General features: G+C 43.5%; 1 protein-coding gene across 8 annotated transcripts in view; it reads left to right on the plus strand.

Annotated features, from left to right (window-relative positions):
• GLYCTK (glycerate kinase) overlaps positions 1-25,249 on the plus strand; it is an 81,494-nt gene that overhangs the window by 5,764 nt on the left and 50,481 nt on the right. For 5 of the 8 annotated variants that reach the window (XM_029599490.1, XM_029599486.1, XM_029599494.1 and 2 more), the window contains one exon: positions 10,695-10,816. The exons of the other annotated variants lie outside the window; for them this stretch is intronic. The gene's annotated coding sequence lies outside the window, so the exon portion shown is untranslated. The remainder of the gene's footprint in view (positions 1-10,694; positions 10,817-25,249) is intronic. 8 annotated transcript variants of the gene reach the window in all.

Genomic DNA, 25,249 nt, shown 5'->3' on the forward strand with positions numbered 1-25,249 from the left:
ACGGATGATGTCATAATGCCTCGGTATCGCTCAATGGTTAGACCGCCCCTTGAATACTGTGTGCAGTTCTGGTCTCCACATCTCAAAAAAGATATAGTTGCACTGGAGAAAGTACAGAGAAGGGTGACCAAAATGATAAAGGGCTTGGAATGATTCTCCTTTGAGGAAAGGCTAAAGAGGTTAGGGCTGTTCAGCTTGGAGAAGAGACGGCTGAGAGGGGATATGATAGAGGTCTACAAAATCATGAAAGGACTCTATAAGGTAAATGTGAAATGGTTATTTACTCTGTTGGATAATACAAGGACTCGGGGGTACTCTATGATGTTAGCAAGTGGCACATTTAAAACAAATCGGAGAAAATTCTTTTTCACTCAATATACAATTAAGCTTTGGAATTCTTTGTCATAGGACATGGTTAAGGCAGCTAATGTAGCTGGGTTTAAAAACAGTTTGGATAAGTTCCTGGGAGGAGAAGTCCATAAACTGCTATTAATCTAAGAGAAAGCATGGGATCTATTTAATGTTTGGATACCTGCCAGGTATTTGTGACTTGGATTGGCCACTGTTGGAGACAGGATGCTGGACTTGATGAACCCTTGATTTGACCCAATATTGGCATATCTTATGTTCTTATGTAACGATCTAGGCATCATAGAGGACAGTACATTGAAATTGTCTGCTCAGTGTGCTGCAGTAGTTAGAAAAAAAGAAACAGGTTAGGATTATTAGGAAGGAAATAATGAATAAAACAGAGAATGTCATAATATCTCTGTATCATTCCATGATGAGACCTCACCTCGGGTACTGTGTTCAGTTCTGGTCACTGTATCTCAAAAAAGATATAGATGCACCGGAGAAGGTGCAGAGAAGGGTGACCACAATGATATAGGGGATTTATCGGTTACCCTGTGAGGAAAGGCTAAAGAGGTTAGCCTTTCCTCATAGGGTAACCGATAAATAGGTTTAGGTAAATCGGTTAAGGTAAATCGGTTGTTTACTCTCAGATAATAGGACTAGGGTGCACTCTGAAGTTATCAAGTAGCACATTTATAACAAATTGAGAAAATTCTTTTACACTCAACACATAATTAACTCTGAAATTCATTGTCAAAGGATGTGGTTAAGACAGTTAGCTTATCTGGGTTTAAAAAAGTTTTGGACAAGTTCCTGGAGGAGAATTCCATAAACTGCTATTAATCAAGTTGACTTAGGAAATAGCCATTGCTTATTACCAGCATTAGTAGTGTGGGATCTATTTAATGTTTGTATACTTGCCAGGTACTTGTTTCCTGGATTGGCCACTGTTGGAAACAGCTGGGCTTAATGGACCCTTGGTCTGACCCAGTATGGCAACTTCTCGTTCATATGTTCTGGCTCAATTTACATAACTTACAAGAATTCAATCTCATTAGCATATTTGAGATAACATTATAATGCCAACCAATTAGGAAAACGTTATGCAAACAAATTAACTCATTGGTGTGTATATTAGAGGTGGTGATGTATTTAACCTACTATTTCAATAGCATTCTCTGAGGCTGCTTCTGAGTTGGGTGTAAACCATGTGGTCCAGGTAACTTGCTACTTGTTAGTTTGTCAGTTTGTCCTATTACATCTGCCAGGTTCTGTTGCAACCGCGAACTACAGATCCTGACACGGGCGCGGCCGCTAGCTCATGGGAACCACGGCATGACTCTAGAGAGGGGCCCGAGCCACACCATGGGAGGTGAGCACATGCAAGCACAGGTGGAGCAGGAACAAAGCAGGACTGGAACTAAAGCAAGGAACTTGGAACAGGCACCAAGCAGGATCAGCCCTTCACTGGACTTACAGGCACCAAGGAGACCCAGCAACGCAATGCTGGTCTCAGGAGTAGTCCTCCGGCCACTCGAAAGCCCTTTCGGACCCGCCGCTTGGGAACGACGAGTGTGTGAGGCCAGATGGAGGTTGAGGGCAGGAACAAGTTGAGGACTTGGAAGGACTCAGACGAAGGACTTGGAACTTGGAAGGACTTGGACAAGGACTCAGGTTACTCAGAAGACTCGGACAAGGACTCAGGTTACTCAGAAGACTCTGACAAGGATTCAGGTTACTCAGAAGGTCTCAGGCAAGGATTCAGGCGAAAGTACTGGGTGAGAACTGTATCGCAGCGCGCCCTACACAGCCGCCCATGGCTGGTCGCGGACCACGCTGAGCGCGAAGCAGACTCCAGGCGAAGTAGTGGAACTTGAGACTGGAACATGTCGAAGATTCAGTAGAGGTCTGCACCAGGGTGCACCCTACACAGCCGCCTATGGTTGGTCATGGACCATGCTGAAGCGGAGCAGGTTCTGGCAGAGTCTTGGGCATGGATGGAAGCAGGCTGTTGCGTCCGTCGGTCGCAGATGGCTGCAACTACTCTGCCTTACGTCTTTCTCCCCTTTCATTCTCTTTGGGCAAGATGGCTGCCTCCAGTGCAGAGTGCCGAAGGCCTCGGCATTTCCAGACCAGCATGGGTGTCCTCATCCGCCATGTTCACTCCCGTGGCCTCCTAGGGCATGAGCGCGCACATCTCCTACACTCAAATACACGTCATGGCGGGAACCTCGGGGGCGGCCCCACCGCATGACATCAGTAGCTCCGGGTATATCTAGCCTCTGCCTCTGCTGCCACTTTGGGTTAGCAAAGACTTCGCTTAGCTACTCTGACTGCTCTAAACTGCATGCTTAGATGCTGCTTTCATGCTAAGGGCTTCGCTCCAGTAGAAGCTCTAGACACCTGCTCCTCGGGGGGTCTCTCGCTTCCAACTTCCCTTCGGGGTTCCCCTCTAACTAAGACAACCGCTCCTCGGGAGTCTTAGTTAGTGGGGAATTGGATATTGGACCATTGGGTACTCTCTCCTCGAGGGCCTATCTACCTTCATATCATGCATCACGGACCTTCAGTCCCACCACTCTACCACCAGGAAGACGCCTTTCATTCTGTGAGTATCTCTACAATCCGGCGCTCCAACTCCACCCACCAGCTGCGGCGTTTCCCGCACTGCGGGCTTCCGCCTATCGTGAACATCTGGGTGAGACTATACTTCTGAGCCTGAGCATACTGGCACTTCGTGGATCAGTGCCTTACCTTCCTGCTTTCACCATCTATCTACAGCAATACAATAAAGACTCTATCCATTCTGTGTCTGCTATCTGTGTCATCCTATCGCAGTGGTTCCCCATGGGGCTCCTCCCCATGGGCGGAGTCATCTCCATTGCGACCAAGGATCCACAATGCCTCAAACACAACACAGGCAAGGTACTCCAAAAACCGGGACAGGATTCAAGACTCAGAATTCAAGACTTGGAACTCGGAACATTAAAAACAAGGATCTTCCGGAGACTTGCGCTGCAGACGAGAAGAAGGCCTTGTACCACGAAGCGCCCTACACAGCCCTCCCATGGGCTGGTCACAGACCACGACGATGGCACACCAGGAAAGATGGACGCAGGAAACTGGGAACTAGTTGCAGAAGTGAAGACGAAGGCATCAGGATCAAGACATCAGGAACAAGGAACATCTGGAACATCAGGATTCAGGAACGGAACCACGGAACATCAGGACATGGAACAGGCGACGAAGGAGCTCTGACGAAGGACAAGACCAGGAACACGGAACGAAGAGCCATCTAGGCAAGTGAAGACCATGGAGGACCTTGATCCGGTGAGGATGAACATGGACGACCATGGGACCTGGATCCGAAGGCCTCAAGGAACTGGAAGTGAGCCCTTTTATATAGTGTGAAGAGGTGTGCGCCGGCGCCTAGAGGAGGGCCCAGGGAGGAGCAGGACCACGGACAGCAGCGCCCCCATTGCACAGACGGAGGAGCAGGCCCTGATGACGGCACTAGGCCGTGAAGAGAGGCGGACCTGGAGGCGGCTTCCTGCCGCATGATGAGGTCCTGGCGGCAGCTCCGGGCCGCAGTGGAGGAGGCAGCACCAGCGGTCTCCGGCCACCCAGAAATCCCAGCGGGGAACTCCCCAAGGTGGAGCTCCGGTGGCGGCAAGGGCCACAAAGACAAACAGCAGTGGCTTCTCTTGCCGCACAGGGCGGCGAGCCAGGACGACAATGGCAGTGTCAGAGGCCTGGATGGTAGCGATTCGCAGGTGAGTGGAGAGGCCTGCTTGCGGGATGGGCTCCGCGAGCAGGATCGTAACAGGTTCACCATGATTTGTTTCAGTTCTTCTGAATCATCACCATTAAATACTGTTTCTGGCATGGATATCTCCCCAACATTCGAAGCAAATAATTCATTTAGTCTTTCTGCTATGGCCTTGTCTTCCCTATGTGCAGGCTATTCAGCAACACCAAGGGATCAAAACAAGGTTGTGTACACCAACGTTCTTATTATTTATTTATTCTTTTACCCTGCAAACTTCGATTATAATTGTTCAACGCAGCTTATAATGAGAAGTTTATAATCAAAATTAAACACATTCAGCAACGAGACATGAATATTTATACTAAAAAAGTACATACATAAAGCATGATGCTTCTGGAAAAAGACATGGACTGGGGAGCTTATGGGATGTCTACTCACTAAGATCAAAATGTACCAGGCAGTCGTACTGTCCACACTATTGTATAGATGTGAATCCTGGATGCTATACAGAAAACACTTTAAGCAATTCCATCAATGCTTCCTGCGATCCAGCTGCATGACAGGATCTCCAACAGAGAAGTCCTTGACAGGTGCGACATTTTTAATGTGGAAGGATAGTGGTGAAAACTTATCTTCAGTCGGCAGGCCATTTAGTAAAAATGAAAGAACCAGAATACCCAAAATTGTGTTCTTTGGCCAACTGAAACGTGGACACAGATCACAGGGAAAATCACATCTCAGATTTAAGGACATCCTCAAATACAACTTTAAAATCTGTAAAGTAGACCTCAGTAGTTGGGAAGATATGACGTGGGGCATGTTCAGATGGAGACAGCTTAATCTCTTCGCCATCCATAACTTGGAAACCAAGCAAATACAAGCACAAGAGGAAAGAATTAAAGAAGAAAGGCCAACTTCATCAGCTGTGATCTCATTTGCAGATCAAGGATTGGTCTTATATCACATCAATAGACAAATACATTTAGTCAAAAGGAATTCCTGAAAACTTATATGTTGTCATCAGTAGGAGACCATCAAAAAGGTGATGCTTCTGAGGTCTCAGAGAGAGAGACAGTAGTTGCAAGTTCAGTCCATATTGTTTGTCCGAAATGGAGATTTATCATTCCATGTAGTCAACTTCCCCAAAATGCCCTGCTTCTAGGGGTGACCAGTTGGTATGAAGATTACACCATGAGTCAGGAAATGGAACCCTGGGAATTAAACTTTCGTGATCTAATGGATCAAAGGTTACATGCCCCTGCAATATAACTGTGTTAATACAACCCCAGGTCACAGGGTGGCAAGTTAATAAAAATGTTATGTATAACAAATTGGGTGTCAAGATTTACTTGCTATGGGCTATTCTAGCTGGCACCGTTGATCATTATCCTAGGACATACCATATCCCTCAAATAATTTCAACTTCTAAGTTTAGTTTAATTAGGAACTAATTGCCGTTTAGTTTAATTAGAAACTAACTGCCGTTCCACAGTAATTAATAGCAAATAAAAGAACACCAATATATCATCAAATGAGCATCAATATATAGATCATGGCATAGGTGCCAGTTCTGTGGCTGCTGTAGGTGTTTGAGCACCCCTGCAATGACCAAGTGTAAGGGCCACTAGATGGCATTCTTACTCTTTACAATGAACACATACATACTCATGCCTATAATGAATAACAGAATTTATTATTACAGCTAGTAGTGCTGATAGTAATAAAGATCACAAAGATAGTAGGTAATAAGTAAATAAAATACGAGAGTATATGCATATATATACATATGGTATTTACAGTATGGTCCTGAATCTGTGTCGGTCTGTCCATAGTGTTAGGGAAAAAGCAGCACTGGGGTAAGATATATGTGAGACCAAGTTTCCTTCTGTACCAAATTTCAACACTCACAGGCTGACTTATAAATGTTTTTCTCCTTTGTTCCCACTAAGAGGGCCTCTCTCCCCTCTTCACCCACAATCATTATGTTCAGAACTGCTGTGTTTCCTTTCCCATACATTCCAATGCATGGCACACATGCTGGGGGTCAAATGTCTGCTAACTCAGCAGATATTAATTTTACTGCTTCTCTTCCTTGCATATATTCTTTATCCTATCCTTGACCCCAAGTATATGTACACAATTTATATACAGGCCGATACAGTAAAGCGCGGCCGCAGTTACCCCGTTTCTACGCTGTGTACTCACAATTTGGCCGCATAAGTCTAATCCGCGATTCACTATCTGTTTTTACCGATCCTTACCGCTTCTTTTACTCGATGCGTATCCCTTTCCGCCCGCGGCATGTATATATATGTAAACGATCCGATTAGCTATTCCCTCCCATACAGTAACGTGCGCCCAGACTATCTCTTTTTTAACCTGCTATCTTGCCGGGTCTTTTACCTGCTAATTTACCGCCTACCCTGACCCTGGCATTAGTGTGGTTTCACACTAACGCCAGGGTCAGGGTAGGCGGTAAATTACGAAATTTCACACGAAAATTCACAGTCTCAAACCAAACCAACCCAATCCAAGCGTCAGGCAAGCCCCAGCAGAGAGAGACGAAATTTCACAGTCCCGGGCAAACCCCAGCCCCTGCTCTCCTGCCCTGGTCGCAGCCACGCAAGCCCCCAGCAGCAGCAGTAGAAGGGCGGCGAGAGAGAGTGGCTTCAGCGGATCAGGCGCTCCCCATGCGAGGCGGCTTCCAGCAGCCCCGCTAGCGAAGGAGAATACGCGCACGCCGTGACCTCCGACGTCCAGCCGGGCGCTCAGGTCACGGCGTGCGTTCATGCGCCTGCTGCCTTGAGCGCCCATATTGGACATACTGGCGTGCACGTATTCACCTTCGCTGGCGGGGCTGCTGGAAGCCGCCTCGCATGGGGAGCGCCCGATCCGCTGAAGCAGCTCACTCTCGCTGCCCTTCTACTGCTGCTGCTGGGGGCTTGCGTGGCCGTGGCCAGGGCAGGTGAGCGGGGGCTGGGAGAAAGTTTGCCCGGGACTGTGAAATTTCGTCTCTCTCTGCTGGGGCTTGGATTGGATTGGGTTGGTTTGGGACTGTGAAATTTCGTCTCTCTTGCCTGTCCGAAGGAGGGTGCTTTGTTGCGCTCCCTGCCTCCGATCGCCGGCTGCTGGGGCGCTCAAGGCAGCGGTGTCTGTAGGAGAACCATCCACTTCCTGGTACCTGTCATTTCAAACGTCATTTGAAATGACGTTTGAAATGACAGGTTCCAGCGCACCCAGGATACTGTATAGGCGCTGCATAGCGCCTATACAGTAAAACGGATTGCGCTTCATGGATGCTTCTTGGATGCGCTTTGGACGCGGCTTGCATTTGCATGCCATTTAACTACTGTATCGAGCGGTATGTGATCTGGACTGTGCATGCGGCAAACGAGCGGGCGCCCGGCACTGCCACACTTTTTCTTACGCGCCCTTACTGTATCGGCCTGATAGTTAACTCAGTGATACAGTTCTCTTTAGGAACCTTCTAGACCTAATTTAAACAGTTCTTGAGAGCTTATCAGACCCATACATCAAGATTTCTTCACACTTGTTCTCCCTTCTTCTAATACAACCCCTTATATTGTTTTTTGCACTTCTGTAGCTTGGGAGCTCCATGCTACAGGGCTTTAGGGTTGGGAAGTAAGGAAGTGCTTCTATCTCCTTGCTATTGCTCCCACCTTCCCCTGCAGGCTATTAACTGGCCATTGGATGTCTGACTAATGGGCTGCAAGGAGACCAGAGAGCAGTGTGAATGGAGGACAGACAGGCATCCTGAGGTGTAGTGGAGATGGGGACAGTGTTGCAACCGTCCCTTCCCGACGGCTTCACTCCGCCTATCTTTCTTTCCTGGCACCTTCTCTTGCTGTTGATGGACACCTGGCTGCCGCGGCGTCTGCCTGCCATCCTCTCTGTCGTCCCCGGACCGGCTAGGACGCTGCCTCCCGCCATGCTCCGCCTGTACCTTAGGTCGCGCGTGCCGCGTGGCCCTCACTCTTATTTCCTACTTGGCGCAAACCTCAGGGGTGTTCCCCTGTGATGACGTCATGCTGCCCGGATATTTAAAGCCTACTTTGTTTGCTAGCCTTTGAATTAGCAAGGGGAATTCCTTACGGATGGGATTCACTCTCCGTACCCAGCTACTCTGCCTCCAATCTACTATTGGACTCTTAATGCTAACGGGATACCCGCTCCTCGGGGACCTTACTTGCTTTTCAGGTCGCTATCAGGAAACCGGTACTCGCTCCTCGAGGGCCCATGTTCCCTGACTCGCTGCCTGCTCTTACCTTCTCTTCTGCCTGGAAGGACTCGCTAGCTTCAACACCAGTGAGTACTACCATCTTCACCTCAGAGCTGTTCCCTGGAGCAGGTACTCGCTCCTCGAGGGCCTGCCTCCGTTCCAGCCCTGTGACCATCTCCTTCATGGAACCACTGTGTGAGTACATCACCTTCAAGCCTCTCAGCTCTCAGGGATCAGGTACTCGCTCTTCGAGGGCCTGCTTTCCCTATTCTGGGGTTCTCCGTACTGGGGCTTTGTGCATATTCCACTGTACTCATTATTCTCAGTTCTTTCCACTACAGCACTGCTACCGGAAGAGTCGCTGTTCCAGCGCCTGAGGGATATTCGCCCAGCCGAGCTACTTCAACTATTCACCACTGCCACCTCTGGTGGCTTCACCATATTGTTTAATAAAAGATCAATCTCTGTCTTTGTGTGTCCTAAGCTGAGCCTGACCTGTGGCCCCTCATGGGACTGCCCCCTGTGGGTGTGGTCAGCTGCCACAGTGTCCAAGGGTCCACCCAAACCTCACTAATTATAACAGATAGCTGCCAATAGAAGGACTAGGCAAGAAGAACAGAGTAGCTGACGATATACAGATTATTATTCCTGTTCACAATATGCTAGATAAAACTTACGAAATTACAGCCATGTACCTAAATATTATCAAACAGTTACTAACACAAATGAAACTAAGCTTAATTTTCGGAAAAACAGAAATTATCCTTTTTGAAAGGAAAGTTTCAAATCTAGATAAAAAAATTAATAGTACCCCAAGACAACCTCACGATTAACCTAGGAGATAAAGTACGAGACCTTGGAGTCTGGATTGACCCAGAGCTCAATTTAAAAAAACATATATCTATTAAAATCAAGGAGTGATACAATAAACATTTGATGCTTAGGCGATTAAAACCATTATTAAATCCAGATGATTTTAGAACAATATTACAATCCCTGATATTTTCTGATACAGATTATTTCAATTCATTACTTCTCGGCCTACCACAGTCCACTATTTGTCCTCTTCAGATTTTACAGAACACAGCTGCAAGAGTGCTTACGGGTAGTAGGAAAAAGGATCATATCACCCCCTATTCCGAAATCTTTGCATTGGTTATCCATTGAATATAGGATTCAATATAAAGCACTTTGTATTTTATCCAAAGCAATTTATGGTGAGCAAGTAGACTGGATGAACGCGGTCATTTGATTGCACACTCTGCAGCGAAACTTAAGGTCTGCAAATAAAGATTTGCTTTCAATCCCCTCAGTTACTTCTGCACGACTCACCCTTGTTAGAGCAATTTCACTTGTGGGACCAAAACTATGGAATGCTTTACCAATAGACTTGATTACAAGCAGAACTCAAAATGTTTAAAAAGGCGCTTAAAACCTTGCTAATTGAACAGGCTTACACGATAGGTAATGGATAATTTTTAGCTTCCAGTTATATTTTTTTAAGTACCACAGTTTTACAGCTTAATTTGATATGTCTACACTTTTATTTTTTATTGGTTATTAACTGTTTTTATGACTAAGAAGTTTTGAATTATTTTATTTTTATGTCCTTATTAACTCTATTCTATGATTAATATTTCATGTTATATTTATTTATATTTTTATTGGATTTTTTTGTATGAAATATTTGTAAATTGTTGGGATGGCTAGTTTAAACTACGGTATATAAAAATCTAGTAAAATAAATAGCTATAGGGAGGGTGAGAGGGGGCCAAGGGAACTGCTGATAGATGATTTAAATGGGGATACTGGCTGGGAAAGAATACTGCTATGAGGGTCTGGGAGAGGAACTAAAAAATAAATTCTGGCTGGGAGAAGAGGAAGTTAGAGGAAGAAGGACAAGAAAGAGAACTGAGGGAGAAAAGTAGACTCAGGCTGTAAGGATGAGAGGGGCCAGGAGAGTAGCAGAGAGGCCTGAGAGAGTGGACATGGGCTGTGAGAAGGGGAAGGGGATACAGGCTGAGAGAGAGGACATGGGCTATAATAATAAAAGGAGCAGGGCTGAGGGTTCGGTGAAGGGAACTTAAGAGGAAGAGAGAGGTTAATAGAGCTGGGAAAGGAGCTATGTGGGTCAGAGAGGAGGAGGGCTAAACTAAGAGAAGAGTTGTGAGAAGTGAAGGGACATGGTGGAGGAAAGCGGCAAGAAGAGTTGAGTAGAGAGATGGACGTGGCAAGGGGGGTGAGACTAGGAGGAGGTGAGAGAAGATAAGCTGTGGAGGGAGAGCTGATAGATATTTTTATTTTCTCTCCATGTGTATATCTCTGAAAAAGAAATGAAAGGAAGACCTGAAACTAAACTTTAAAAGAAAAAGGAATGAAAAAGCAGAGAGGAAACTAAGAGAAGGCCAAGTGCTAGCAGATACAGAGGATAAATGAAAACTACAGACACAAAGGTTGGAAATTGTTTATTAAAAGTTTGATGAAGATGTCTGTGCCAACGGGGCAGAGTCCAGGTTGGGGGGGCAGGTGATATCTGCCCTTTTCTTCCAGCTTTATAGTCACAAGGGCAAATAAGGTATTTTCCTGAATGGATGGGGCAAGGGGAGGGGGGTTGTGGTGGCATGCGATATTATAGGCTCAACAAAATTGGCAGGGGAAGAGAACCACGAGGAAGATTGCCTCTGTTCTCCTTCATGTGCTGGAACTCCAGGGGAGGTGGGAGTGCCGCAGACCCCCTGCTGATGGTCACTATCAGCGCAACCGGGGCCTTTAAAGATCTGTCTACCTATGGTGAGGAGTGAGAGAACCGCAAGGAAGATTGTCGCTGCTCTCCTCTGTGTTCTGGAACTCTGGGGGAGTTAAGATTGCAACAGACCCCCTGCTGACGTCACCTTCACCTTTGAAGATCTGTTGGCCTATAGCGGTGCGTGAGAGAACCACGAGGAAAATCGCTGCTGCTATCCTTCATGTGCTGGAATGCTGGAACTCAGGGGGAGGTAGGCATGCCCTGGTCCCCACTGCTGACATCAGCATGATTGGTGCCTTTAAAGATCTGTTGGTCTCTGGTGCGCTGTCATTGGCGCACAGCCTAAGGCTTGAGCCAAAGAGGTGCGCCCCTTCTGAGCCCCTTGGAGAGTCTAGCAGGGAACTAAATATTTTTCTACTTGAGCTTGTGTCTTGATGTAAGGTGCTTTTTTTTTTATCTTTGCTTCTTTCGGCAAGTCTTTTTCACTTTGGCCTATGGGTAAAAAGAGGAAGGAGCAGAATATGCCATCTCCTACAGTAACTTCTGCTATTATTTCAGGGCCCTCTGACTCTTGTGTTCTTCCATCGCCCAGCCAAACCAACGGGACTTTTCTAGGAGGGATGCTGAATATGGAAGCTTCAGTATCTCCTTTGAGCAATGTTTGCATCTTGAGCCCTGAAAATCAGATTTCACCTTCACAACCTGTTATATTGTCTCTTCTGGTAACTCCCAGTTGCTCGCCTTAAATGTATTAGAAGCGGGAGCTTCAGAGGGGGTTCATTCATCGGAGGTTATTCAAGACAGGTCTTTTGGTTTATCATGTGAGGGGAGTCTTTTGCCTCCCCTAAGTGTGTTAGTGGGGGTTAATCTTACAAGTGGGAGAGAACTGTGCCAGCTTTTTTCTTCTCCTTCCTTAAATCATATCTCCTTCCCTGCTTTACAGAAGAAATCAGCTATTACTTTTAAGAATATTTCTCTTGAGGACTTAGCTTCATCTTTGCAATGTGTGGAAGGGATACTAGAGGGCTTTTTTATTATTTTCATGCTTTATTATTATTTTCTCATTCATCCCATCTGGAGTCCCTCGGAAATCAGATCACTGAATTGTCTTCTTTGCAAAGTGCTTTAATTAAAGATAATATGTACCTTCGTACTAGATCTTGTTATGGTTGGCGGCTTGTGGCACACCCCCACGAACCGCCACACTCACTCCTGACGTCGCCATGCAGGACTCACAGCCGAGACAGTGCCTTTCAAGAATGTTGCTTCACACAGTGGTAAATGGTACCATCCGCTGCTCCCAATATCCGTCCCTAGGTACACATACTCCCAACAAGCATGCTCTTAAAGGGCCCGTGGCAGGAAAAGGGCTGCGGCATCCGCTGATGATATCATCGGCTTTAGCCCTTGTAAGGGTCCTTCACTCAGTTTTCCCTTGCCTTGTGTTCAGTGCCTGTTGCTTCGTGTGTGCTTGTCTTATCCTTGTGCCTTGCTTTATTGTTCCTGTCTTGCCCTGCCTGTTTCCTTCTCAATGTCCGTGTCTTGCCCCCGTCTTCTGCGTGTCGTGTTGTATAGCCCTGTATTTTAGGTCTGTCTTGTTCTTTGTTCCTTGTCTTCCCTTGGCTTGACTTCCTGGTATTGACTTTGGCTTGGATTTGGACCACCTTTGATTGATGCCTGGACCTGACCCTTTGCCTTGGAACCAACCTTGCTCTGTCTGCTGCCTGCCTTGACCTTTGGCCTGTTCTTCGTTTCTGCTGTCTTCCTCGACCCCTGGCCTGTTCTCCGTGTCTGCTGCCTGCCTTGGCCCTTTTCTTGTTCTCCGTTTCTGCTGTCTGCTGCCTGCCTGGACCCTTGGCCTGCTCTCCGTTTCCACTGTCTGCCACCTGTCCTGACCTATGCCTGGGCTTGGACTTTGCTCTTGTACTGCCCTGGGATCCAGTTAAACTTGCCAGCTCCCAGAACCCAAGGGCTCAACTCTGGGAGAGGTGGCTGGTATAGGAGAACTCCAGCCAGTCCCACTACAGGGCTCCCCCCGCCAGCTGGCAATGTGGGCCTAGTGGACTTGCTCGTTAGGCAGCGCCAACCACACCCCAGCATTAGGGGTCCTCACAACCGATGAGTATTATAGATTGCTGAGGCCATGGACCCAAGAAAGAAGAGCATATTTTTTTTAATAACTTTTTCAACATTTTATTTATGTCACCACATATTAAACATCTATCTAGACAATTAAAATCTATCTAGCTCACACACACCCTCATATATTCAACACACATTACCTATAAAACATGTAAATACACATTTCAAACTTATCGTAATTTTTACAACATTTAAGGTAATTAAATCAATAATTCATGATCAATTCAAATAAGCCATCCATGAAGCGAATCCTATGGAGCTTTATCAAACAAGCACATGATATTCAAAACCTTATCCCGAAAAGCACGAGATGTTCAAAAGGTAAGTCTGACAAAGATCTTTGTTTCACCCTCTTATCCTGAGGGCTTCCTCAGGGACTAACTCAAGATGAAATAATCTTCGATAATCAGAATCTTCAACGATAAATTCACTTTAACGATATCAAATAGGCACACTCCGTATTTCACCGTTTTAACTTCTTCAACCACTGAAGTGTAGAAGTGCTTAATTTCCCAATTTCAACAAATGACCAAATACTGCTTTCTAATTCTAAATAAAAGATATTGAAAATATCTTATTAAATCAAAAAGGATATTTACTGTTTTACACTATGATGTATCAATGTCTAAACCACTGCATCTATGCAAATACTTGAATTCACCGGGTAATCATAAAAGTGTACCTCATATGAAAACCTTCACAGACTGGAATACACAGAATTCACTTAAAATAACAAACGATTCTCATAGATTCTCCTATACCGCTATCTCCCCGTTATCTGCATAAAAAGAAGAAACAGACATATAATTAGAAACCAAGGATCCCGGTTAAATACAAAAAGAATCCATAACTGGCAGGTTTATAGAAGTCAAAAACTCACCGAGAGTACATGAATATCAACATATTATACAAGCGTCAAAAAAGATGTCAAAGATATTTTACAGGAATTACGGCTAATTCACCGACTTCACATCCATGTGAAGGTTTTCATATGAGGTACACTTTTATGATTACCTGGTGAATTCAAGTATTTGCATAGCCGCAGTGGTTTAGACATTGATACATCATAGTGTAAAACAGTACATATCCTTTTTGATTTAATAAGATATTTTCAATATCTTTTATTTAGAATTAGAAAGCAGTATTTGGTCGTTTGTTGAAATTGGGAAATTAAGCACTTCTACACTTCAGTGATTGAAGAAGTTAAAACGGTGAAATACGGAGTGTGCCTACTTGATATCGTTAAAGTGAATTTATCGTTGAAGATTCTGATTATCGAAGATTATTTCATTTTGAGTTAGTCCCTGAGGAAGCCCTCAGGATAAGAGGGTGAAACAAAGATCTTTGTCGGACTTACCTTTTGAACATCTCATGCTTTTCGGGATAAGGTTTTGAATATCATGTGCTTGTTTGATAAAGCTCCATAGGATTCGCTTCATGGATGGCTTATTTGAATTGATCATGAATTATTGATTTATATTACCTTAAATGTTATAAAAATTACGATGTCTGAAATGTGTATTTACATGTTTTTATGGGTAATGTGTGTTGAATGTATGAGGGGGTGTGTGAGCTCGATAGATTTTAATTGTCTAGATAGATGTTTAATATGTGGTGACATAAATAAAATGTTGAAAAAGTTATCATAAAAAAAATATGCTCTTCTTTCTTGTGTGATTGAACTATTGTGTTAAAGAAGATTTGGTGAATCTTTCCCTTTGTGTCGTTATACCAAAGGAGGCCATAGACCCTGCAGATCTCAGCTCTCTCCAGGCCATCCTGGGCTTGGCACAACGAATCCAGCAACTCTCATATTTGTCCTGTTTCCCTCAAATAGATGATAAGGTTTACTTAACAGTGAAATGTTTGTACTGCGTAGCGTACATTTAGAAGCACTATAGAAATGATGAGTAGTCATGAGTAGCAAAGAAATGAAACCATCACACAAGGACAGAAAACAATGCAAACCGATCCAATAAACCAAAATAGAGAACTAATCACCACCAGATCCCAACCAAGATATTATTATCCTGAAAAAACAGCATGGAAGGATGTTAAAAATGCAAAAAGGCTTTAAACCCCCCCAACCCCCCCCCTTCTAAACCAGTAAATATTTATTTATTTGACCTTTTTTATATACCGAAACTTCCAATAATTACTTCACTTATTAATCTCATATACAAATCACTGTAAAGGTCCTATTTCAAGTTCTAGCCAAGTGAAACTGGTGAACGGAAAGAATGCACAACAACATGTTCTGTGAAGATCTGAGTGCCAAGTGCTCGTGAAGGATAGAATCGTAGCAAACAATTAGACAGGTATTGAAGGCCTATCCCTTTTAGTGCTTTGAAAACCAGGGATAGGAGTCTAAACCTATCACGTGCCTCTCCTTGAACTTCATCAAGTTCCTTCAGTAGGGGCAAAGCTGTGGACTTTCCCAAAAAGGACCCTAGCCGTGAACCTTTGTACCTGCTGAAAATTATAAATTAATTTTTGAGGAAGTTCCACCAAAATACAAATAAATAAATAAATAAATAAAAGCCCATTAGAGTACTCCAAATGAAACAGAACAAAGACCTACATAGTATTCTTCAAACTGGACTGATCAAGATACAGCCTGAGTTGATGAAGCATCTGAAGATCTTAAAAAGCTCATTTAGCAATCTGTGAATTATGAGTTTCCAAATTAACAGGTAGATTTTAAAAGCATTGCTTGCGCAAAATGGCCCTATACATGGGAACAACGTGAATTTTAAGAAGACGGGAAGTACGCGTGTACATACCTGTGTGCGTGTCAAGAATAAGGAGGCAGAAAACTTGTGGGGCATGGGTGTTACAGCTCAAAGGATGAGAAACCATTGGGGTCCTCTCTATATATCTCTATATATCTCTCACTGTAAGAGGCACGTACAACTCAGGGTGGATTTTGGCGGGGGGGGGGGGGGGGGGAGGGTATTATATTGGTCTGCCTAGGGTGCAAGGGTCTGTAGATGCTTGTAACACTGCCACCTACCCTGAGTTGAAAGTGCCCCTCTTACAGTGGGAGATATATAGATGTTAGATTGCTCTCTAACAGAGTATCTCTCTCTCTCCCCCCCCCTCCCCCCATATGGTCACTTGTACGAGCATGTTATTAAAATCTGTGTGTAGAGGCTGCACCTAGTATTTGGGTAATTACCAGGTTCTTGTGGCCTGGTTTGGCCTCTGTTGGAAACAGGATGCTGGGCTTGATGGACCCTTGGTCTGACCCAACATGGCATGTTCTTATGTTCTTTATATACACGTGGCAGGGATATTTTAATTGATACGTGTGTACTTGTATGCACAATATAAAATTAAGCATATCTCTGCTCTCATGCCAAAACCTGCGATTACGGACACACGCATGCTGCTTTTAAATTTATTTGTAAGTGCTGAGTCCGGATTAACCCCCAAAGTATGTACACTTGATTTTAAAAAAACAAGTGCACCCATCTATCATGGAAGAAACCTCTAGTTCAGGAAATGGCCATTGGCTGATTGTAAAAAGGTATCCTTATGTTTTTTGAGAAATCCAGAAACACAGCTTCTGCTTCAGCCTATATGTTCCCTCTGCAGCCTCCTCCTTCCCTTAGGGGTGAGAGATTTTCACAAATTCATTTTGAAAACACCGCAGGTCTCCCTCTTCAACACCCAGTAAGATTAGATTAATCAAGACACCATAGTTTGGTGAAGTTATGAAGTATTTACAGTGTTAAATATTCACAGCTTAATAAAATGGCATTGCTTGCAACCCCCTTGTAGCTTAGGCTAGTTCCTGAATAAAGGCAGCAATTCAATACAGTCCAGCAAAACACTGCTGCTTGTAATCTCTTTATAAGCTAGGCAGGTTCTGAGGTAAATGCAATGTGTGATATTCACAGTCCCACAAAACGCAGTTGGTCTCTGTCACTCTGTCGTCTTCTGAGTCAACATACCTGCAATAACCTTACATAGTGTGCTGGGAGGCCCCACTCGCCCTTCACTTTTGAGAGTCCATCCCCAGATCCCCCCTTCTCTTTGTTAGTCACCTGATCACAGAGACTTTTACCTCCTATTTTGTGCAACTTCTTTTTCCACTAAAAGTGCACCCGTTGTTGTAATCCTTGTGTTTGCGTTATGTTTTGTATTGATTGTATTTTGTGTTGCTTGTTTTAAATGCAAATATTGTTAACCCCCAGGGCTGTGGATGCAGCAAGATAGAAATCTAAAACCATTTACCTATCCTTGAGGATGCTTTGTTTTTATAGGCCACTGGTGGCTGTCCTATTTGCCCTTGAGGAACATAACCTGAATCTGATTCACAGTGGAGGTGTTGTGGATATTATCCAGCAATTAGGCTGCAATTTCAGACAAAAAACAATTGAGTGTAGTGACAGAAGTGCTGTGGTGGACCCTAAAGAAGCCTGATGAATACAAGTTATATAAACTGCAATATTTCTTTGATTTATTCTTAGCATTACAAGTTTACTCTCCTGAGCGTTACTCTGCTTAATAATCTGTGCTCTCAGTTTGTGTTTTAATTTAGCTGCAACCCATTCATCAGCTTTCTCATTCTTTTCATAGTAATATTGCTTAGGTTTGCAAAGTTTTTATCCTTTATTTCATCAACTCTAAAAAGTTTTCAATTGATCTCCAGCTTGTCTTAGTGCAATATTATCTTACTTCTTTTCTTTGTATGTTTAACATCTAACTTCTATATAAGACCTTCCAAATCTTTGGAGGCTTTTATTCCCTCCTTATATGCACATGTGATTGGTACAGCTTACCCCTAACCCCTGCTTTTCCAGCTTCCCAAAGCACCGCCAGAAATGGAGCTCTGTTATCATTTTCATTTCTTGTTTCTTTTATTTTTTTTTTCAGGTACTCCTGGAACTTGTAATATTCTCTCATTCATTCTCTAAAAACCTGTCTCTGGCTTTTGTATGAAATCCTGTAACTTCTAAGGCAACAGGGTCTGGTCTAACCAAGATAATATCCTAATTTTAGCCTCTATTATTTGAGGTCTCAATTCAGATTCACTCAAGATTAGGCCTTTTCTTTAGTAAATTTCATGTGGCTGTGATTAAAAAGTGTAATCTCTGTCTTTGGAGTGCTTGTATCTCCAAGCATTTATCAAACTGAAGTCTTTCATAAATTGAATGCAGGCTTTCCTGCTTGCTCTCCGATTATTGCTGCGTGAATCGCCTTTACTATCTATTGCAAGGTTCCACACTAAATTAAAATCTGTTAACACAAATAGGGGAACCTAAATAGTTATTTGTTAGTATCACAGACATTTGGGACCAAACGTTACTCTGGTGTTCACTGGGAACATATATTTATGATAGTGATTGTATCATCACCTTTCAGAATTACATCTCGCCCAGTCCTACCGTATGTTTTGTCTGCTGAGTGTATAGAAAGTTCACATTATTTGAAAACACAGAGGGAAATTTTCAGATGGTTTAACCAGGTAATTTCTGGTTCAAAATAGCCCCCTCTGACCAGCTAGATTTATGCACCTAAGTACACAAGGAACATACTTGTAGCCAGTTGAAAAAGGGGGAGAGTCTAGGGGACATGGTTAAGTTGGGGGAAAAGACTTATCCAGTTAGCATGGATTTTCAGTACTAACTGACAACTCACACTGGTAAACAAATTTCTGGGAACATTTTGTTTCCTCCACAATCTTCGGTGAAACACGTAGATTTTAACAAGCTGAACACAAATATGCATTTATTATGTCAGTATCACGTACCGTTTGCCAGAAAAGTGTGATATACATTAAGCATTGTTACTTGTCTGTAGCGGCATAAGCTATAATGGCAAAGTTGGCAACAGAAAACAAAACTAAAAATGTTTTGCCGCAGATTTTCATTTGTAATCACTGTCCGATGCTTCGCAGATGAGAGTTCAACAATAGTCACCCAGCATGGAGGGGTTCCACTTGCCTTGATAACCGTTTCTCCATTTTGAGAATGTCATGATGAAACCTTTCACCATGTTCGTCACTCACAGCACCAAGGTTGTCTGGGAAGAAGTCCAAGTGGGAATGAAGAAAATATATCTTCAATGACATGTTGCACTTCATCAATTTGTATGCCTGAAGCAGTTTTTCAACCTGTTCGACATAGTCTGCTGCCTTATAGTTGCCTAGAAAGTTACAAACGACATTCTTGAAGGCTGTCCACGCAACACGTTCTATATCTTGTAGAAGACCATCAAAGAGGCTGTCCTTCATCACAGCTCAGATTTGTGGGCCAACGAAAACACCTTCTTTTATCTTGGCATCACTTATGCGTGGAAACATTTGCCGCAAATAATCAAAGGCTTTACTTGTTCATTGCCTTAACGAAGTTTTTCATCAGCCCAAGTTTGATGTGCAAAGGTGGAAGAAATATCTTACTTGGATCCACCAATGGATCGTGCGCAACATTCTTCTGCCCTGGAACCAACTTCTTGCGGAGAGGCCAGACTTTTCTGACGTAGTGCGAATCTCTTGCTTGATTGTCCCACTCACAAAGGAAGCAACAATACTTGGTGTAACCAAGCTGCAGACCCAGTAGAATTGCAACTACCTTGAGATCACCACACAAATTCCAGTTGTACCTCGAGTACTCAATGTGGTTCAGCAGTAGCTGCATGTTCTCATACGTTTCTTTCATATGAACGGCATGTCCAACAGGTATTGATGGGTAGATATTGCCGTTGTGCAACAAAACAGCCTTCAAACTTAAGATTGATGAATCAATAAACAGTCGCCATTCTGTTGGGTCGGGGTCACATCTGAGAGCACAAAACAATCCATTAATGTCACAGCAAAAAGTCAGACTGTCTATTTGGTTGAAATATTTTGTCAAATCTTCATGACGGCTGTGAAATACTGAAATTTTCTTATCAGATGACAAAAGATTCCATTCTTGCAGCCTTGACCCAAGCAGCTCCGCCTGACTCTTCGATAAAGCCAAATCTCTGACCAGATCGTTCAGCTGTGACTGAGATATTAAATGAGGATCGCTGGATGTTGATGGCACAAAGTCAGGATCAGCCGCAGCTTCCATCTGCGACAGTTCCCCATCATCGCCTACCTCGTCATCAAGTGTCCACACCTCTGGCAGTTTTGGAATAGGAAGACTGTCGTCATGCGGCACTGGTTTCATTGCCGATGCAAGATTAGGGTACTCAATAAACTTCCTGTTCTTTGATGAGTATCCTGACACATTAGTCATGCAGAAGTAACAGTCAGTTAATATGATCTTTCTGTTCCCTCCATATCATTGGGATGGCAAACGGCATGGATGGTCGCACACCTTTCAGCCAAGCTCGCAGACTACTGGCGCAAGATATGCAACATATATGAGAAGCCCATGCTCTGTCCTGGTCACCAATTTTGCACCCGAAGTATAACTCGTATGCCTTCTTAATGAGTGCAGTCATACTCCTTTTCTGTGCTTTCAGAATAAACTCACCACAGATGTAACAAAACGTGTCACGGCTATTACGACATTGGCTCGACATTTCATAAAGTATATGAAATTAAATCCACAAGCTTTAAACTCAACAGTTTTAGCGATACGATTCACTCATTTACACAGACGTTGCATAGGAGACTACTCATTGCTGCTGCTTATATAAGGCTGTGTCGTCATGGAAACAAGTTGGAATCTTGCAGCCGAGCTGGGGCTTGCCCGAGCAAGTTCTGGCATGATCAGGCAGAGTTTCTTGGTGTATTTTTTAAAAAGTTAGTCTCTGTTACATGTTACATTGCTTATGGCTGTCAAAAATACGACATGAATTTTAAAAATCATAAAAACTACTGTCCAGCAAGAAAATATATGTACGCGAGATTGTTTTAAAATTTCACAATTATTGTAACACAAAATTGGCTGTTTCTCAAAAACCTTACGTGATGTACAAATTTCGAAGTAATATCTGTGATCAGCATCAAAAAATCTATTTGGAACACCAAAAAGCCTGAAGGAAACAAAAACTTTGTTTACCAGTGTTACAGACCTAAAATTAGGCAGATGAACTGCAAGGATAAATTGGTCAAATGTTGAACAGTCTTGGGAAAATTTTCAGCCCAAACTCTGAAGGTTTGGCTGAAATTGTTCCTAAAGATAACCAATTAAAATTCACCGGCTCTCAGCAGATCTTTGAAAATTGATCCCATAAATATTACATGGTTTGTTTTTTTTACATTATCACATGCAAAAAAAAAATATTTTTTAAATTATCTCTTAACCTGAATTTATTTTTACTAAGATGAGTTTCCTGTACACAAAAGACTTATGCTTGCCATTTGCAACCCTCATCAAGCATCGCTTGGTGTTTAGACGTCCTGTTAAGGGTTACTGTTTTAACTGTTATCTATAATACTCCATTCAGTTCTCCACAGAAAGTGCAGTCTGTGTTTGCAAGTAATCTTCTAGCCAGTTTCTGTTTTAGTATAAATATCCACCTTCTGATTATTCCAACTCCTCCCTTAGTTACTCTCCAATTATTTCATAGTCTTAAATCCAGTAAACTACATAATTATCCCTCTGAATTTTCATTTCATTTTCTTCCCCTTATTTCCCACCCATCCCTTCCCCTTCCTGGCAAATAAAGGTCTTTATTTTGTTTTACATTTTAAAGTTGTTTTATTGAATTAATGGTAGTATCCAAACTAAGAATACAGCATTGGTTAAAACCCTTATTAACTTTACAGGACTTCCGCACTGTTCTAATATTTTCAAATATAGATTATTGTAACTCCCTTTTACTAGGCCTACTTTCAGGACTGTTAAAACCTCTACAGTTATTATGAAATAAATGCCTCAGCAAGACTTTTATTAGGGGTAAGGAAATTTGAGAACATCAGCCCCTCACTGATTTCACTGCACTGGCTGTCAGTTCAAGCCAGAATTCATTATAAAATATTAACAATATTTAATATAGGGGCTACAGCAAAGTCCCAGGGCTTAAGTTCATCATCCCAGACCTTTTTTCTCTCTCTCTCACAAATCAGACTTCCAGCCCTGGGAGCCAGTGTTTCACCAATGGGGAGAAGGTATAATCTCCAGTGCCCTAGATATAGTGGTAGGAATCCAATATACTGCCAGACACGCTCAATCACCCTTCAAATCTCAGTTCAATACCCTGTTTCCCCGAAAATAAGACAGTGTCTTATATTAATTTTTGCTACCAAAGATGCACTAGGCCTTATTTTCAGGGGATGTCTTATTTTTCCATGAAGAAGAATTCACATACTGGTATATTGTTGAACAAAAAAATGAACTCGCTCCTCGAGGGCCTGCTCTCCCTGCCTCGGTGCCTGTATTCAACTACTTCTGCCTGCTGGGATCATTTTTAACTTGCTTCCTTTTCTCCATTGGGAAAAACTGAAAGGTGGAGGCTGCTGCTGACTCAAACCTAGAAAATGACCACTGATGTTACTGAATCCTGAGAGAACGGGGCGTTGAGCACATTGTCCATTTCCATCCATTCTTCTCCATTCATTTGTTGATCTTTGAGAGAATGCAGAAGAAAGGAAACTCAGACTAATCTGATTAATTTGATTCCTTCCTTCTTATAGCAATTTGTATGAGATTTTATTAATCTAGATGTCCAATTATATCACCAATATATAGGGCAGTTGCTGAACAAAACAAAACAAAGTTTGCATTATCTTCCCTTTTGGGCTTGCGTGCTCACAGAATCACAGATTGACTGAAAAAGAAGAGTGACACTCTTTATACAGTAATTTAAAAAAATGCAAGCTGCGTCTACGGTAAGAAACGTCCATGAAGCGTTTGGCCCGCGCAACCCATTTTACTGTATAGAGCGCTATACAGTATCCTGGGTGCGCTGGCCTAACGCTTCACGGACACGCTGGATCACGGCTCCCCTGCCTCCCGGAGACGAAGATGGATGCCTGCACGGGCGAAAGCGGCCCCTGTGCGTGCGATTGGGCCGCTCAGTGCGTGACGTCACGACGTTTGGCGTCACGGCATGTGACGTCACGCATTGAGCGGCCCAATCGCACGCACAGGGGCCGCTTTCGCCCGTGCAGGCATCCATCTTCGCCTCCGGGAGGCAGGGGAGCCGCGATCCATGTCCATCTCCGGAGGAGGGCTGTGAAAAAAGTAAGTCACTTCGTTGCTTTACACTGCCAGTCCTCTCCCCTCCTCCCGGAGCAAGGCTGCTTTTCGCGCCTTGCTTCGGGAGGGAGGGGAGAGGTCTGGCAATCCCGAGCGTAGGATTGCCCATCCTCTCTCTCCTTTCTCTCTTGCAACTTTTTTTTTTTTGCTTTTTCGATTTTTTTCCGCTTTCGTTGCTTCGGGAGGAGAGGAGAGGACTGGGGCTGCCCCGGAGACCAGCACCCATGGACGCGGCCAGGGCAGGTGAGCAGGGGCTGGGGGAAAGTTTGCCGCCTACCCTTACCCCTGCCTCTAACGCAGGGGTAAGGGTAGGCGGTAAGTTAGCAGGTTAAACGCGCGGCAAAACAGCAGGGGCTCGCGTTACTGTATGGGAGGGAATACCGTAGCTAATTCGATCGTTTACATGTAATATGTGCTAGGTCTTACTTTCGAGGGAGGTCTTATATTTAGCAATTTGGCAAAACCTCTACTAGGTCTTATTTTCGGGGCGATGTCTTATTTTCGGGGAAACACGGTAGGTACTCGCAGAAGGAAGGATAAGAACATAAGAACATGCCATACTGGGTCAGACCAAGCCCAGCATCCTGTTTCCAACAGTGGCCAATTCAGGCCATAAGAACCCGGCAAGTATGCACAATATAAAATTAAGCATATCTCTGCTCTCATGCCAAAATCATGTTACCGTTGCTAGTAATAGTAGTGGCTATTTTCTAAGTCAACTTAATTAATAGCAGGTAATGGACTTCTCTTTCAAGAACTTATCCAATCCTTTTTTAAACATAGCTATACTAACTGCACTAACCACATCCCCTGACAACAAATTCCAGAGTTTAATTGTGCGTTGAGTAAAAAAGAACTTTTTCCGATTAGCTTTAAATGTGCCACATGCTAACTTCATGGAGTGCCCTCTAATCTTTCTATTATCCGAAAGAGTAAATAACCGATTCACATCTACCCATTCTAGACCTCTCATGATTTTAAACACCTCTTATCATATCCCCCCTCAGCCGTCTCTTCTCCAAGCTGAAAAGTCCTAACCTCTTTAGTCTTTCCTCATAGGAGAGCTGTTCCATTCACCTTATCATTTTGGTAGCCCTTCTCTGTACCTTCTCCATCGCAATTATATCTTTTTTGAGATGCAGCGACCAGAATTGTACACAGTATTCAAGGTGCGGTCTCACCATGGAGCGATACAGAGGCATTATGACATTTTCCGTTTTATTCACCATTCCCTTTCTAATAATTCCCAACATTCTGTTTGCTTTTTTGACTGCCGCAGCACACTGAACTGACGATTTCAATGTGTTATCCACTATGACGCCTAGATCTCTTTCTTGGGTTGTAGCACCTAATATGGAACCTAACATTGTGTAACTATAGCATGGGTTATTTTTCCCTATATGCATCACCTTACACTTATCCACATTAAATTTCATCTGCCATTTTGATGCCCAATTGTCCAGTCTCACAAGTTCTTCCTGCAATTTATCACAATCTGCTTGCGATTTAACTACTCCGAACAATTTTGTATCATCTGCAAATTTGATTACCTCACTTGTCGTATTTCTTTCCAGATCATTTATAAATATATTGAAAAGTAAGGGTCCCAATACAGATCCCTGTGGCACCCCACTGCCCACACCCTTCCACTGAGAAAATTGTCCATTTAATCCTACTCTCTGTTTCCTGTCTTTTAGCCAGTTTGCAATCCACGAAAGGACATCAATGAGTTGAGACCACACTCTGCAGTCCAGTAGTGGTGTTCAACAAAAATAGATTAACTTCAACTTTGTTTGAAGTATTTTATGTGTGCACTTTTGTAAGCTGCCTAGGACATAGGATAGTGCCGACTATAC

This window comes from Rhinatrema bivittatum, chromosome 4 (genome assembly GCF_901001135.1).
Source record: "Rhinatrema bivittatum chromosome 4, aRhiBiv1.1, whole genome shotgun sequence".
In the NCBI taxonomy this organism is placed as follows: Eukaryota; Metazoa; Chordata; class Amphibia; order Gymnophiona; family Rhinatrematidae; genus Rhinatrema; species Rhinatrema bivittatum.